The sequence below is a fragment of the Pan troglodytes genome, chromosome 5, assembly GCF_028858775.2.
Source record: "Pan troglodytes isolate AG18354 chromosome 5, NHGRI_mPanTro3-v2.0_pri, whole genome shotgun sequence".
Classification (NCBI taxonomy): domain Eukaryota; kingdom Metazoa; phylum Chordata; class Mammalia; order Primates; family Hominidae; genus Pan; species Pan troglodytes.
In genome coordinates, this window is record NC_072403.2 from 34,627,959 (window position 1) to 34,644,427 (window position 16,469).

The 16,469-nt window shown below is 40.2% G+C and overlaps 1 non-coding gene across 1 annotated transcript; it reads right to left on the reverse strand.

Moving 5' to 3' along the window:
• Nucleotides 1-353: 353 nt before the first annotated feature.
• On the reverse strand, nt 354-425 carry TRNAA-CGC (transfer RNA alanine (anticodon CGC)). Its single transcript has one exon. It is a non-coding gene; the product is annotated as a tRNA-Ala (tRNA).
• Nucleotides 426-16,469: the final 16,044 nt, after the last annotated feature.

Consider the following 16,469-nt stretch of genomic DNA (forward strand, 5'->3'; position numbering starts at 1 on the left):
CTGGAGACTGGGAATGGATTAGGGCCTCATTTAGTAGATCTTAAAACATTCTTGGATATTCAGCTCTATTCCCTCTTCCTGGATGCATTCATAGGAACAGTACATTTCTGAATTGTCCCTCTGACTTTGTATTACTCACCGCATAATAAAACACCTTGGAAGTTTCCAGGAAACAGGAATATGGCGTGTGGCTAGTCAACCAAATAGAAGAGAAACAAACATAAAGACAGGAAATTGATCGATTTAAAGGAAATGATAATGGCAAAAATGAGAAAGGACTAAAATAGTTTTTTCTTTGTTTTTCTTATATTCTGTGCCAGAGGCTGAATTAAACAAAATCTACGTAATCGCCTTGGAGATGCCGGGGATCGAACCCGGGGCCTCATACATGCGAAGCATGCGCTCTACCACTGAGCTACATCCCCTGGCACAAGTCGGTGGTAACGGAGAATTCCTGTCATGTTAAAAACGCGAAGCATTTTATATTACCTCGTGCTCGGCCAGGGAGTAACCAACTCTGAGGATGAATTCCACTTAAAGCCTAACCCAGATTACACCTGAGTAACCTCCTTCCGGGACACACTAACAACATCCAGCTTGTGTCGTTACTGAGAGCAGAGCACACTTTTATAGCTTTAGCACAATTAGTCCTCTTGGCGCAATTGAATCCCAGGCGGAAAGAATTAAGGGATTGTTCAAGATCTTTTGACAGATTTTCTGCTAGCCGAAGGCTCATGGAAAATGCAACCCAAATTCCCTGCATCTGAGTACGTTGAATGATGAAATGTACCTTGGGAGCTGTCGCTCCTCTCGCTCTCGACCCGGCTCGAAGAAGGAACTGTCCAAATAGATGAAAACGTGAAAATCCTGCCTGACCTTTCTCCCCACATGCAATGGCTCGGGCCACACATACCATCTAGCTCACCTGACACCGAAGCTTTATCTGGGAACTCTGGCTTCACCAAGAATTCTAGTTTAAGAAGGTGCGTTTGCTTGTTTCCCTCTTTTCTTGATCCACCCGTCAGCTCTTTCCCCGCACCTCGTTCTGAGTCTCCGCAAGGCTGCTGCGCGGAAGAATGAAGCTGCACGCAACAGCCTTTCCCGGGACCCGGGATAGGCTCTGGCCAGGCGCTCCGGCGGCGGCAGCCGCAACGCCCCCAACCTTTGAAAGCGCTTCTCTGCCCTCAGACGCCCCTGCAGCAGCCGCGGGCACAAAGGTTTTTGTCTCTTGCTTCAGATGTTGTACAGTAAAGAACAGCGACTCTTCAAACGGAAAATGACAACACCAAAGACATGATCCATGGAAGAAGTAATTGATAACTTATACTTCATTAAAAATCTAAAAATCGGATCTGCGAAACGCACTCTCAAAGAGAATGAGAAGACAAGCCACAGACAGAGAAAATATTTGCAAAACACTTGTCTGATAAAGGACTGGTACCCAAAATATACAAAGAACTCAATGCATAACAATAAAAGTACAAACAACCTGATTAAAAAGTAGGCAAAACATTTGAACAGATTACTCACCAAAGAAGATGTACAGATGGCAAATAAGCATATAAAAAGTTTCCACGTCATATATCATCAGGAAAATGCAAATTAAAACAACAATTATACCACTACACACTTTTTAGAATGGCAAAAATTCAAAACCCTGGCAACACCAAACGCTGATGACGATGTGGAGCAACAGGAACTCTCATTCATTGCTGGTGGGAATGCAAAATGATACAACTGCTTTGGAAGACAATTTGGCAGTTTCTCACAAAACTAATCATACTCTCATCATACGACCCAGCAGTCACACTGTTTGGTACCTATCCAGAGGAGTTGAAAGCATATCTATGCAAAAACCCTGCACATGCATGTTTATAGCAGCTTTATTTATAATTGCCAAAACTTGGAAACAACGGAGACGTCTTCAGTAGGTGAATGCATAAACAAACTGTGGTATATTCAGGCAATGGGACATTATTCAGTGCTAAAAAGAAATGAATTGTCACACCATTAAAAGACATGGAGGAAACATAACATGGAGGAAACTTAACATGGAGGAAACTTAAATGCATATTACTAAGTTAAATAAGCCAATCTGAAAAGCCAATGTACTATGATTCCAACTATATGATATTCTGGAAAAGGTAAAGCTATGGAGACAGTAAAAACAGTAGTGGTTTCCAGGGGTTAGGGGTAAAGGGTGAATAGGCAGAGCACGGGATTTTTAGGGCAGTGAAAATGCTCTGTATAATACTATAGTGGTGGATATATGTCATCACACATTTGTCAAAACCCATAAATTACCCAACACCAAGAGAGAACCCTACAGTGAACTATGGACTTTGGGTGATAATGGTGTGTCTATATAGGCTTATCAGTTATAACAAATGTACCATTTTGGTGCAGGATACTGTTGGTGGAAGAGGCTCTGCCTGTGTGAGGGCAGGGATATACAGGAAATTTCAGTACTTTCCACTTAGTTTTTCTGTGAACCTAAAACTGCTCTAAAAAAATAAAGACTCAAAAAAAAAAAAAAAAAAAAAGAGAATGAAACCTTCATGGACTCAGGACAGTGACATGGAAGCATGGAAGGTGTGCCATTACATCCGCAGCCTCTGCCTGCTGCCTATTGACGTTAGAGGAAAAGGCAAAAGGAAACTGTTTCCCATTGTGTGCTAGTAAGAACGATTAGGGGCGGAGCGCGGTGGCTCACACCTGTATTTTGCGGTGCTCCCAGCATTTTGGGAGGCCGAGGCGGGCGGATCACGAGGTCAGGAAATCGAGACCATCCTGGCTAACACGGTGAAACCCCATCTCTATTAAAAATACAAAACATTAGCCGGCGTGGTGGCGGGCGCCTGTAGTCCCAGCTACACGGGAGGCTGAGGCAGGAGAATGGCGTGAACTCGGGAGGCGGAGCTTGCAGTGAGCCGAGATCGTGCCACCGCACTGCAGCCTGGGAGACGGAGCAAGATTCCATCTCAAAAAACAAACAAACAAACAAAAAACAAAAACAAAAAAAAAACAACGATTAGGATTGGCCAGTCCATAAAGCTGCATCTCCTCATAAAAAATGTGAGAGATCCAGTACTGTGTGGCTACTCCTACGGACTCTGCTTCTAGACTGTCAAAAATGCTGCCATAAAACAGGGTCATAATCCAGGTCCAAATCTCAGCTCTGGCTACTTGGGAGATAACTAAGATATTTTAATGTCTTTTGCTCCCTCTGCTTTCACAGCAGCTTCCTTGAAACATAGAAACCTGTTTCAATATTGTCTTTTAAAATGGCGGTGAGGCCAGGTGTGGTGGCTCATGCCTGTAATTCTAGCACTAGGAGGATAAAGCAGAAGAATCGCTTGAGCCCAGGAGTTCAAGACCAGCCTGGGTAACAAAGTGAGACTCCGCCTCATCTCTACAAAATAATAATAATAATAATAATAATAATAATAATAGTAATTAGCTGGGAGTGGTGATACATGCCTGTGGTCCCAGCTACCAAGGAGGCTGAGGTGGGACGATGCCCGGGAGGTGGAGGAGCAGTGAGCCATGATCGTGCCACTGCATTCCCACCTGGGCCACAGAGTGAGACCGGGGCTCAAAAACGAAACAAAACAAAAAAATGGTGAGGATGCAGAGACTATGGAAAACTACATGACCACTGACAAGGAAACTTCATGTTGCGGGGTGCTCCCATGAGGGAAGGATCTTATTACTGAACAATTTGAGAAGAAAATCTGGCTCTTCAGTAGATGATAAAAACAGCTGGGCTGCCTTAGTTTATTAAATTGGAATATTACACAACACAGAAAATGAGCCTGATATTTGTTAATTTACTTTTTAATACTAATCTTTTTTTTAAAAGAGCAGTTTAAGGTTCACAGCAAAACAGAGGAAGTACAGAGTTCCCCTAAGCCCCCTGACGCCCCAACCGACCTCCTTTTATACTTTATGCTTTCAGTTTGCTAATATTTTGTTGAGGATTTTTGCTTCTATGTTCATGAGAGATATTGCATTGTAGCTTTCTTTTGTAATGTCTTTGTCTGGTTTCAGTATTAGGATATAATGCTGGCTTCATAGAATGAGTTGGAAATTATTGTCTCTGCTTCTATTTTCACTAAATAATGAAAGACTTGGTAAAGTTTCTTCCTAAAATATTTGTTAGAGTTCACCAATGAACCTACCTGATCCTAATCCTTTCTGTTTTAGAGGGTTATCGATTATAGATTCAATTTCTCTAATTGATATAGGCCTATTTGGATTGTTCGTTTCTTCTTGTGAAGCAATCAGTGTAGTTTTTCCTTTCTTTTCCTCTTTATCGGAGACTATTTTAACATATAAAGGAGCAAAAAGGCTGGGTGCAGTGGCTCACGACTGTATTCCTAGCACATTGGGAGGCCGAGGCGAGCAGACCACTTGAGGTCAGGAGTTCAAGACAAGCCTGGCCAACATGGTGAAACCCCATCTCTACCTAAAATACAAAAATTAGCCAGGCATGGTAGCGCGTGCCTGTGGTCTCAGCTACTAGGGGATTTGAGGAAGGAGAATCGCTTGAACCCGGGAGGCGGAGGTTGCAGTGACCCGAGATGGTGCCACTGCACTCCAGCCTGGGTGAGAGATCAAGACTGTCTCCAAAAAAAAAAAGCAAAAAGATATTATAATGAATTCCCATCTATTCATTACTCAGCTTTATCATCAGCTGATGGCCAATCTTGCTTCATAGTCAGTGTTGTTTTAATGTGTAATACTGTTCTTATGAGTGATTGATTAGAATGAGGCAAATGAGTTGTATAACTTCAGAGACTGGCTCACAAAAGACAGGGTAATTTATTATGTAGCAACAGATAACTAATACATTGGTATACATTTATTTCCTACTTAGCCTTTGTATGAACTTTTTAATATGGGTTTTTTGTTACATCTATTTCTTTCTTGATATAGAAAATTATATTATCAGAACATAAATGTAATTTTGCACTTTTTTAACAAAAAAAATGTAATTTTTTCTATATTGATGCTGCTTTTTTTCCTTTATTACTGCTGTTTGTCCTGACTTTGGGTGGACAAATTATTCTTTTTTTTAAATTTCTTTTTTAATTTTTAATTTTTATGGGTATATAATAGGTGGATATATGAGGTATATGTGTTGTTTTGATACAGGCATACAATATATGATAATCATTTTGGGGTAATTTGGGTATTCATCACCTCGAACATTTATCATTTGTGTTAGGAACATTCCAATTCCACTCTTTTAATTATTTAAAAATATACAATAAATTATTGTTGACTACGGTCACCTTATTGTGTTATCAAACTATATTTTTGCACCCATTTAACCATCCCTACTTTAGAACCCCCTCCCTACTACCCTTCCCAGCTTCTGCTAATCATCATTCTTCTCTCTATCTCCATGAGTTCAATTGTTTTAATTTTTAGCTCCCACCTATGAGTGAGAATGTTCGAAATTTGTCCTTCTGTGCCTGGCTTATTTCACTTAACATAATGTACTCCAGTTCCATCCATGTTATTGCAAATGACAGGATTTCATTCTTTTTTATAGCTGAATAATATTTCACTATGCATATGTACCACATTTTCTTTTTCCATTTATCCATTGATGGACACTTAGGTTGTAAATAGTGCTGCAATAAACGTGGAAGTACTATTGTAAATAGTGCTGCAATAAACATGGAAGTGCAGATATCTTTTTGATATGCTGATTTCCTTTCTTTTGGATATATACCTAGCAGTGAGATTGCCAGATCATGTGGTAGTTCTATTTTTAGTTTTTCAAAGAACCTTCATAGTGTTCTCCATAGTGGTTGTACTAATTTACATTCCCATCAACAGTGTACAAGGATTTCCCCTTTCTCCACATCTTCACCATCATTCGATATTGCCAGTCTTTTGGATAAAAGCCATTTTAATTGGGGTGAGATGATATCTCATTATAGTTTTGATTTGCATTTCTCTGATGATTAATGATGTTGAGCATTTTTTCATTTTTTAAGAGCGCTCCAACATCTGAAGAACGTTTTTAATATACCTCGTGGCCATTTGTATGTCTTCTTTTGAGAATTGTCTACTCAGATTTTTGCCCAATTTTTCAATCGGATTATTTGATTTTTTCCCCCATTAAGTTATTTGAGCTCACTCTATATTCTGTCTATTAGTCCCAAATTATTATTTTCAGTAAGATAATGACTATGGTTTTAAATGTACATAATTTGCCATGCTAAAGAATTTGTATTATCTTGCTATTTTTCTTAGCTAACATATACAACAGAAATAACTATCAACTTTAAGAAGTGACTTTTTTATCAATTATATAATTATAAAATATTAGAGTCTCTAAAGTAAGATAAAATCTGATTTCAATCTTGAGCTCAGTATTTACTCATAACTTGTTAGAATTAAATTAGATAATCCATGGAAAATGTATGGTTGAATGACACCTCATGACGGGTGGTTATGTGTGTATTTGCATGTGCACATAATTTATATATATACTATAATACATATTATCTATATGAATGTGTGTATGTATATAGGAGCATTTGGAAATATCACCACATTTATTTTCTCTGATTGGTAAATAAGTAGGAGACAGGTTCTGAAATATTTTCCTAAACAAGCCCTAATAAGAAAGTAAACATTGAGTGAATTATCATGAAGAGTATAAACAAATTTAATTTCTTATGATAAACCATAGTTCCTGCCTCAGGTTTTTCCACCCCAACTCTCATCACCATGACCAGTGATTTCGGGAAGAGTGAACTTGAAGAACCATATTGCCTTCTCTTCTTTCCTAGTTCATTACTTATAGATAATCGTTTTCAAATATTTTAGAAGGTGTTTTATTTTTTCCTTCAATATTGGTAAATATTACTTTATTATAAGAGATTCTTGGGAAAAAAAAGATTGTTAAATCAAGTAACAAAGTTGTCCTTACACTCTCCACTGTGTAAAAGAAGTGAGAGCAACTCTGGCACAGGACAACCATATGTCTTAATTGAAAAGCCATCATGTTCCTTAGATTTGGTCCCTTCGTGATTGCTCTGTTTCTTGTGGTCCTTTTTCATGCCAAACTGCAGAAATGATAGAAGCTACTTAACTTAACTTCTGGCAATTAATCTATGATATATAGTGGAATTTTTTATCAAAGATGCTAAATGAAAAATTGAAACATCCTTAAACAAATAGCCTTTGCAATACCTACAATGGGCCTTGACTAAAATGCCTCTGTAACACTTGTAAAAAAAAAAATGACCTATAGAATTATATTTATTTTCTGTCTAATTGAATGCTGTCTTCGATATCTAACACAACACTTGAAATTAAAGAAAACCGTTAAATTGTGTATGAGTATGTATGAGTATAGTATAATGTTATGAGAAAAGGACCCATGATTTGCAGTCTTATAATCTGGGTATGTAATCTAATGCCATTTAAAAGTTGGTGAGATAGGGTAAATTTTGGAGCATATTTCATTATTCTTTTTATATCTGTAAAACAGGACCATGTTGGCCTGGCATGGTGACTCACGCCTGTAATTCCAGCACTTTGGGAGGCCTAGGCAGGCAGATAACTTGAGGTCAGGAGTTTGAGACTAGCCTGGCCAACATGCTGAAACCCTGTCTCTACTGAAAATACAAAAATTAGCTGGGCATGGGGGTGCACACCTGTAGTCCCAGCTACTCAGGAGGCTGAGTCAGGAGAATCACTTGAACCCAAGAGAAGGAGGTTTCAGTGAGCCAAGATCATGCCACTCCAGCCTGGGTGACAGAGTGAGGCTCTATCTGAAAAACAAAACAAAACAAACGAAAACAAAAGCCAGGACCATGTAAAAGGATTTTTATGATATCAAAGAACATCATGCTTGGTGTGTACAATGATATTTCAACACACTCAAATTATATTCTAACATGCTTTCTATGTGACTCCTTCCAAAACAGCACCCAATGGGCTTCTATTTTCTCTTATGACACAGATGGGTTAGACACATGCTACATATGTTTTAGGGTTTTCTGAATACTGTATATTAAGCATGGTTATATTCTGTCTTTTGAGTAAAATGTTGGGTTTCTCAGAAAATTCTGTAATTTATGAGTTAATCCCACAACTTCCCATTGAATAGATGTTTCAATAATGCTATTCAAAGACTGGAACTTGCCGCAAAAAAATTATTAAATAATTTTGGAGATACAGCTGGAGGCAGACAGGGAAAAAAGTCTTCCATATGAGGAATATACGAGTCTACTTTGAATACAGTTTGCTCTAGTCACAATGGAAAGTAATCATTTACCAGGGACACTAGACATGATGCTAGTTGTGCTCTACACTACAAGCCAAGTTAAAACCTGCTCCATCTCCCCAACCTACACATAGATACCTGTACACCTGTGGGTGTGACACCACCTTAGTTGTCTCCCTTGGTGAGACCTGCCCTTTCTCTATTTTCTATTCTTACATTCTAGCAGTCTGATGAGCCTTTTGGACCAACCAAGAGACCTTGCCAGACAAGTGGGATCCTTCCAGGTTCAAAACCACTTCATGGGATGTCTCTGAACGTGAAGAGTCTTGTAAGGGCTGCGGAGGGCAAAACGCAGATAGCAATAACCTCACCTGGATTTCTAATAATTTCCTCGGATTTCTAAGTAGGTTCCAAGAACATTATGCTGTCCAGAATGAATACAGAGCCAAGATTACTGTAGCTTACCCTAAGGTTTTCCATGAATACCACGAATGAGCTCCCAATCTTCAAATCACAATTAACCCTTTCAATTCTCACTCTACCTACTGTTCCTCTCCTCTGTGGCTACATAATTAATAAGAATCCCAGTCAGGGATTCCTGCAGAGTTGCAGTCTCAGAGTTGTTACACTGTGCTTGCCAAATACATTCTCAAGACCGAATCTTAAATTTGTAGGCATCTTAAATTAATCACGTTTAAACCCGGGCTCCTCCCCCCGTTCTGGCCCCATCCAATGCCCACAAAGCAAAAATAAAACCTAACAACAAACAGGAGAGCATTCGTTTCCTGTAGTGTGGTAAAAGGTACCACTACCTACACCAGGACAAAGACTGGGTTTATATGTATATATATATATATATATTAGGGCTATGCAGGATGTGCTTTGTTAAAAAAGTGCTTGAAGGCAGTATGCTTGTTAGAAGACATCACCATTCTCTAATCTCAAGTACCCAGGGACACAATACACTGAAAGTCAGGTATTGTCCAAGGTTTCTCCCCAGTGTGATAGCCTGAGATATGGCCTCCTGGGAAGGGAAAGACCTGACCTTCCCGAGCCCCGACACCCACAAAGGGTCTGTGCTGAGGAGGATTAGTAAAAGAGGGAGGCCTCTTTGCAGTTGTGATAAGAGGAAGTCATCTGTCTCCTGCTCGTCCCTGGGGAATAGAATGTCTCGGTGTAAAACCCGATTGTATGTTCTATTTACTGAGATAGGAGAAAACAGCCTTAAGGCTGGAGGTGAGACATGCTAGCAGCAATACTGCTCTTTAATGCACTGAGGTGTTTGTGTACCTGCATATCAAAGCACAGCACATTTTCTTAAACTTATTTATGACACAGAGACCTTTGTTCACATGTTTTCCTGCTGACTCTCTCCCCACTATTACCCTATCGTGCCACATCCTCCTCTCTGAGATGGTAGAGATAATGATCAATAAATACTGAGGGAACTCAGAGACCAGCACCTGCGCGGGTCCTCCCTATGCTGAGCGCCGGTCCCCTGGGCCCACTTTTCTTTCTCTATACTTTGTCTCTGTCTCTTATTTCTTTTCTCAGTCTCTTGTCCCCCCTGACGAGAAACGCCCACAGGTGTGGAGGGGCAGGCCACCCCTTAATCTGGTGCCCAACGTGGGTGCTTTTCTCTAGGGTGAAGGTACACTAGAGCGTAGTCATTGAGGACAAGTCGACGAGAGATTCCCGAGTACATCTACAGTCAGCCTTGCTGTAAGCTTGTGCGCTCGGAAGAACCTAGGGTAACAATGGGACAAACTGAAAGTAAATATGCCTCTTATCTCAGCTCTATTAAAATTCTTTTAAAAAGAGGGGGAGTTAGAGTCTCTACAAAAAATCTAATCATGCTATTTCAAACAATAGAACAATTCTGCCCATGGTTTCTAGAACAGGGAACCTTAGATCTAAAAGATTGGGAAAAAATTGGCAAAGAATTAAAACAAACAAGTAGGGAGGGTAAAATCATCCCACTTACAGTATGGAATGATTGGGTCATTATTAAAGAAGCTTTAGAACTGTTTCAAACAGGAGAAGACAGCGTTTCAGTTTCTGATGCCCCTGAAAGCTGTGTAATCAATTGTGAAGAAGAGGCTGGGATAGAATCTCAGAAAGGAACGGAAAGTTCACATTGTAAATATGTAGCAGAGCCGGTAATGACTCGGTCAATGCAAAATGTAGACTATAATCAATTACAGGAAGTAATATATCCTGAAACATTAAAATTAGAAGAAAAGGGTCCAAAATTAGCGGGGCCGTCAGAGTCTAAACCACAATGGCCAACTCCTCTTCCAGCAGTTCAGATGCCTGTAACATTGCAACCTCAAATGCAGGTTAGACAAGTACAAACCCCAAAAGAATATCAAATAGAAAACGATAAAGTCTCTGCCACGGCAATGCCAATCCAGATACAGTATCCACAATATCAGCAGGTAGAAAATAAGACCCAACCGCCAGTAGCCTATCAATACTGGCCGCCAGCCAAACTTCAGTATCGGCCGCCCCCAGAAAATCAGTATGGACACCCAGGAATGTTTCCAGCACCACAGGGCAGGGCTCTAGATCCTCAGCCGTCCACTGTGAGACTTAATCCTACAGCACTACCTAGTGGACAGCATAGTGCATTACATAAAATTATTGATAAGGCAAGAAAACAAGGAGATACTGAGGCGTGACAATTCCCAGTAACATTAGAACTGATACCACCTGGAGAAGGGGCCCAAGAGGGAGCGCCTCCCCTAGCTGAGGCCAGATATGAGTCCTTTTCTATAAAAATGCTAAAAGATATGAAAGAGGGAGTAAAACAGTATGGACCCAACTCCCCTTATATGAAAATATTATTAGATTCCATTGCTCATGGACAGAGACTCATTCCTTATGATTGGGAGATTTTGGCCAAATCATCACTCTCACCCTCTCAATTTTTACAATTTAAGACTTGGTGAATTGATGGGGCACAAGAACAGATCCAAAAAAATAGGGCTGCCAATCCTCCAGTTAACATAGATGCAGATCAACCATTAGGAGCAGGTCACAATTGGAGCACTACCAATCAACAAGCAATAATGCAAAATGAGGCCATTAAGCAAGTTAGAGCTATATGCCTTAGAGCCTGGGAAAAAAATCCAAGACCCAGGAACCGCCTTCCCCTCATTCAATACAATAAGACAAGGCTCTAAAGAGACCTAGCCTGATTTTGCGGCAAGGCTCCAAGTCAATCACCGATGAGAATGCCTGTAAGGTCATAGTGGAGTTGATGGCATAGGAAAACACCAATCCTGAGTGTCAATCAGCCATTAAGCCATTAAAAGGAAAGGTCCCAGCAGGATCAGATGTAATCTCGTAGTATGTAAAAGCCTGTGATGGAATTGGAGGAGCTATGCATAAAGCTATGCTTATGACTCAAGCAACAACGGGAGTTGCTTTAGGACGATAAGTTAGAACATTTGGGGGAAAATGTTATAATTGTGGACAAATTGTTCATCTAAAAAAATTGCCCAGCCTCAAATAAACAAAATATTCAAGCTACTACAACAACAGATAGAGCCACCTGACTTATGTCCAAGATGTAAAAAAGGAAAACATTGGGATAATCAATGTCCTTCTAAATTTGATAAAAGTGGGCAACCATTGTGGGAAAATGAGAAGAGGGGCCAGCCTCCGGCCCCACAACAAACTGAGGCATTCCCAATTCAGCCCCTTTTTCCTCAGGGTTTTCACAGACAACCCCCACTGTCACAAGTGCCTCAGCGAATGAGCCAGTTACCACAATACAGCAATTGTCCCCTACCACAAGTGGCAATGCAGCAGTAGATTTATGTACTATGCAAGCAGTCTCTCTGCTTCCAGGGGAGCCCCCACAAAAAATCCCCGCAGGGGTATATGGCCCACTGCCTGAGGGGACTGTAGGACTAATCTTAGGAAGATCCAGTCTAAATCTAAAGGGAGTTCAAATTCATACTGGTGTGGTTGATTCAAACTATGAAGGTGAAATTCAATTGGCTATTAGCTCCTCAATTCCTTGGAGTGGCAATTCAGGAGACAGGATTGTTAAATTATTACTCCTGCCTTATATTAAAGTTGGAAACAGTGAGATAAAAAGAACAGGAGGGTTTGGAAGCACTGATCTGGCAGAAAAGGCTGCATATTGGGCAAGTCAAGTCTCAGAGAGCAGACTTGTGTGTAAGGCCATTATTCAAAAAAAACAGTTTGAAGGGTTAGTAGACACTGGAGCAGATGTCTCTATCATTGCTTTAAATCAGTGGCCAAAAAATTGGCCTAAACAAAAGGCTGTTACAGGACTTGTCAGCATAGGCACTGCCTCAGAAGTGTATCAAATTACTATGATTTTGCATTGTTCAGGGCTGAATAATCAAGAAAGTACTGTTCAGCCAATGATTACTTCATTTCCTGTTAATCCGTGGGGTCATTTATTACAACAATGGGGTGCAGAAATCACTATGCCTGCTCCATTATACAGCCCCACAAGTCAAAAAATCATGACTAAAATGGGTATATACCAGGAAAGGGACTAGGAAAAAATGAAAATGGCATTAAAGTCCCAATTGAGAGTGAGAAAAATCGAGAAAGAAAAGGAACAGGGTATCCTTTTTAGGGGCTACCACTGTAGAGCCTCCTAAACACATTCCATTAACTTGGAAAACAGAAAAACCGGTATGGGTAAATCAGTGGCCACTACGAAAACAAAAACTGGAGGCTTTACATTTATTAGCAAAGGAGCAATTCGAAAGAGGACATATTGAGCCTTCATTCTCTCATTCTCGCCTTGGAATTCTCCTGTGTTTGTAATTCAGAAAATATCCGGCAGATGGCGTATGTTAACTGACTTAAGGGCCGTAAATGCCGTAATTCAACCCAAGGGGCATCTCCAACCCGGGTTGCCCTCTCCGGCCATGATCCCAAAAGACTGGCCTTTGATTATAATTGATCTGAAGGATTGCTTTTTTACCATTCCTCTGGAGGAGCAGGATTTTGAAAAATTTGCCTTTACTATACCAGCTATAAATAATAAAGAACCAGCCACCAGGTTTCAGTGGAAAGTGTTACCTCAGGGAATGCTTAATAGTCCAACTATTTGTCAGACTTTCCTAGATCAAGCTCTTCAACCAGTTAGAGATAAGTTTTCAGACTGTTATATCATTCATTATGTTGATGATATTTTATGTGCTGCAGAAACGAGAGACAAATTAATTGACTGTTACACATTTCTGCAAGCAGAGGTTGCCAACGCAGGACTGGCAATAGCATCTGATAAGATTTAGACCTCTACTCCTTTTCATTATTTAGGTATGCAGACAGAAAATAGAAAAATTAAGCCACAAAAAATAGAAATAAGAAAAGACACATTAAAAACATTAAATGACTTTCAAAAATTGCTAGCAGGTACTAACTGGATTCGGCCAACTCTAGGCATTCCTACTTATGCCATGTCAAATTTGTTCTCTATCTTAAGAGGAGACCCAGACTTAAATAGTAAAAGAATACTAACCCCAGAGGCAACAAAAGAAATTAAATAAGTGGAAGAAAAAATTCAGTCAGCGCAAATAAATAGAATAGATCCCTGTGGGGAAAAGAGAGATCAGACTGTGACTGTATCTATGTAAAAAGAAGTAGACATAAGAGACTCCATTTTGTTCCGTACTAAGAGAAATTCTTCTGCCTTGAGATGCTGTTAATCTATAACCCTAGCCCCAACCCTGTGCTTGCAGAGACATATGCTGTGTTGACTCAAGGTTTAATGGATTTAGGGCTGTGCAGGATGTGCTTTGTTAGAAAAGTGCTTGAAGGCAGTATGCTTGTTAAAAGTCATCATCATTCTCTAACCTCAAGTACCCATGGACACAATACACTGCAGGGACCTCTGCCTAGGAAAGCCAGGTATTGTCCAAGGTTTCTCCCCATGTGATAGCCTGAGATATGGCCTTGTGGGAAGGGAAAGACCTGACCGTCCCCCAGCCCGACAGCCCTAAAGGGTCTGTGCTGAGGAGGATTAGTAAAAGAGGAAGTCCTCTTTGCAGTTGAGATAAGAGGAAGGCATCTGTCTCCTGCTCCTCCCTGGGAATGGAATGTCTCGGTGTAAAACCCAATCGTACGTTCCAGTTACTGAGATAGAGAAAACCGCCTTATGGCTGGAGGTTAGAAATGCTGGCGGCAATACTGTTCCTTAATGCACCAAGATGTTTGTGTAAAGTCAAACATAAATCTGGCCTATGTGCACATCAAGGCACAGCACTTTTCCTTAAACTTATTTATGACAGAGAGATCTTTGTTCACATTTTTTCCTGCTGATCCTCTCCCCACCATTACCCTATAGTCCCGCCACATCCCCTTCTCCGAGATGGTAGAGATAGTGATCAATAAATACTGAGGGAACTCAGAGACCAGTACCGGCGGCACGCCACATCCCCTTCTCCGAGATGGTAGAGATAGTGATCAATAAATACTGAGGGAACTCAGAGACCAGTACCGGCGGCACGGGTCCTCCGTATGCTGAGCGCCTGTCCCCTGGGCCCACTTTTCTTTCTCTATACTTTGTCTCTGTGTCTTATTTCTTTTCTTAGCTTCTCATCCCACCTGATGAGAAACACCCACAGGTGTGGAGGGGCAGGCCACCCCTTCAGATCCCTTAGCCCCACTCCAACTTTTGATTTTTGCTCCTGCACATTCTCCAACAGGCATCTTTGTTCAAAATACTGATCTTGTGGATTGGTCATTCCTTCCTCACAGTACAATGAAGACTTTTACGTTGTACTCGGATCAAATAGCTACATTAATTGGTCAGGCAAGATTACAAATAATAAAATTCTGTGGAAACGACCCAGACAAAATAGTTGTTCCTTTAACCAAGGAACAAGTTAGACAAGCCTTTATTAATTCGGGTGCATAGCAGATTGGTCTTGCTGATTTTATGGGAATTATTGATAATCATTACCCAAAAACAAAAATCTTCCAGTTTTTAAAATTGACTACTTGGATTTTACCTAAAATTACCAGACATGAATCTTTAAAAAATGCTCTGACAGTGTTTACTGGTGGTTCCAGCAATGGGAAAGCGGCTTACACAGGGCCAAAAGAGCGAGTAATCAAAACTCAATATCAATCGGCTCAAAGAGCAGAGTTGGCTGCAGTCATTATAGTGCTACAAGATTTTGATCAACCTATTAATATTGTATCAGATTCTGCATATGTACTACAGGCTACAAGGGATGTTGAGACAGCTCTAATTAAATATAGCATGGATGACCAGTTAAACTAGCTGTTCAATTTATTACAACAAACTGTAAGAAAAAGAAATTTCCCATTTTATATTATTCATATTCAAGCACACACTAATTTACCAGGGCCTTTAACTAAAGCAAATGAACAAGCTGACTTACTGGTATCATCTGCATTCATAAAAGCACAAGAACTTCATGCTTTGACTCATGTAAATGCAGCAGGATTAAAAAACAAATTTGATGTCACATGGAAACAGGCAAAAAATATTGTACAACATTGCACCCAGTGTCAAGTCCTACACCTGCCCACTCAAGAGGCAGGAGTTAATCCCAGAGGTCTGTGTCCCAATGCGTTATGGCAAATGGATGTCATGCATGTACCTTCATTTGGAAGATTATCATGTGTCCATGTAACAGTTGATACTTATTCACATTTCATATGGGCAACCTGCCAGAGTGGAGAAGGTACTTCCCATGTTAAAAAAACAGTTATTATCTTGTTTTGCTGTAATGGGAGTTCCAGAAAAAATTAAAACTGACAATGGACCAGGATACTGTAGTAAAGCTTTCCAAAATCCAAAAAATACTATATCAGTGGAAAATTACACATACAACAGGAATTCCCTATAATTCCCAAGGACAGGCCATAGTTGAAACAACTAATAGAACACTCAAAACTCAATTAGTTAAACAAAAAGAAGGGGGAGACAGTAAGGAGTGTACCATTCCTCAGATGCAACTTAATCTAGCACTCTATACTTTAAATGTTTTAAACATTTATAGATATCAGACTACTACTTCTGCAGAACAACATCTTACTGATAAAAAGAACAGCCCACATGAAGGAAAACTGATTTGGTGGAAAGACAACAAAAATTAGACGTGGGAAATAGGGAAGGTGGTAACATGGGGGAGAGGTTTTTCTTGTGTTTCACCAGGAGAAAATCAGCTTCCTGTTTGGATACCCACTA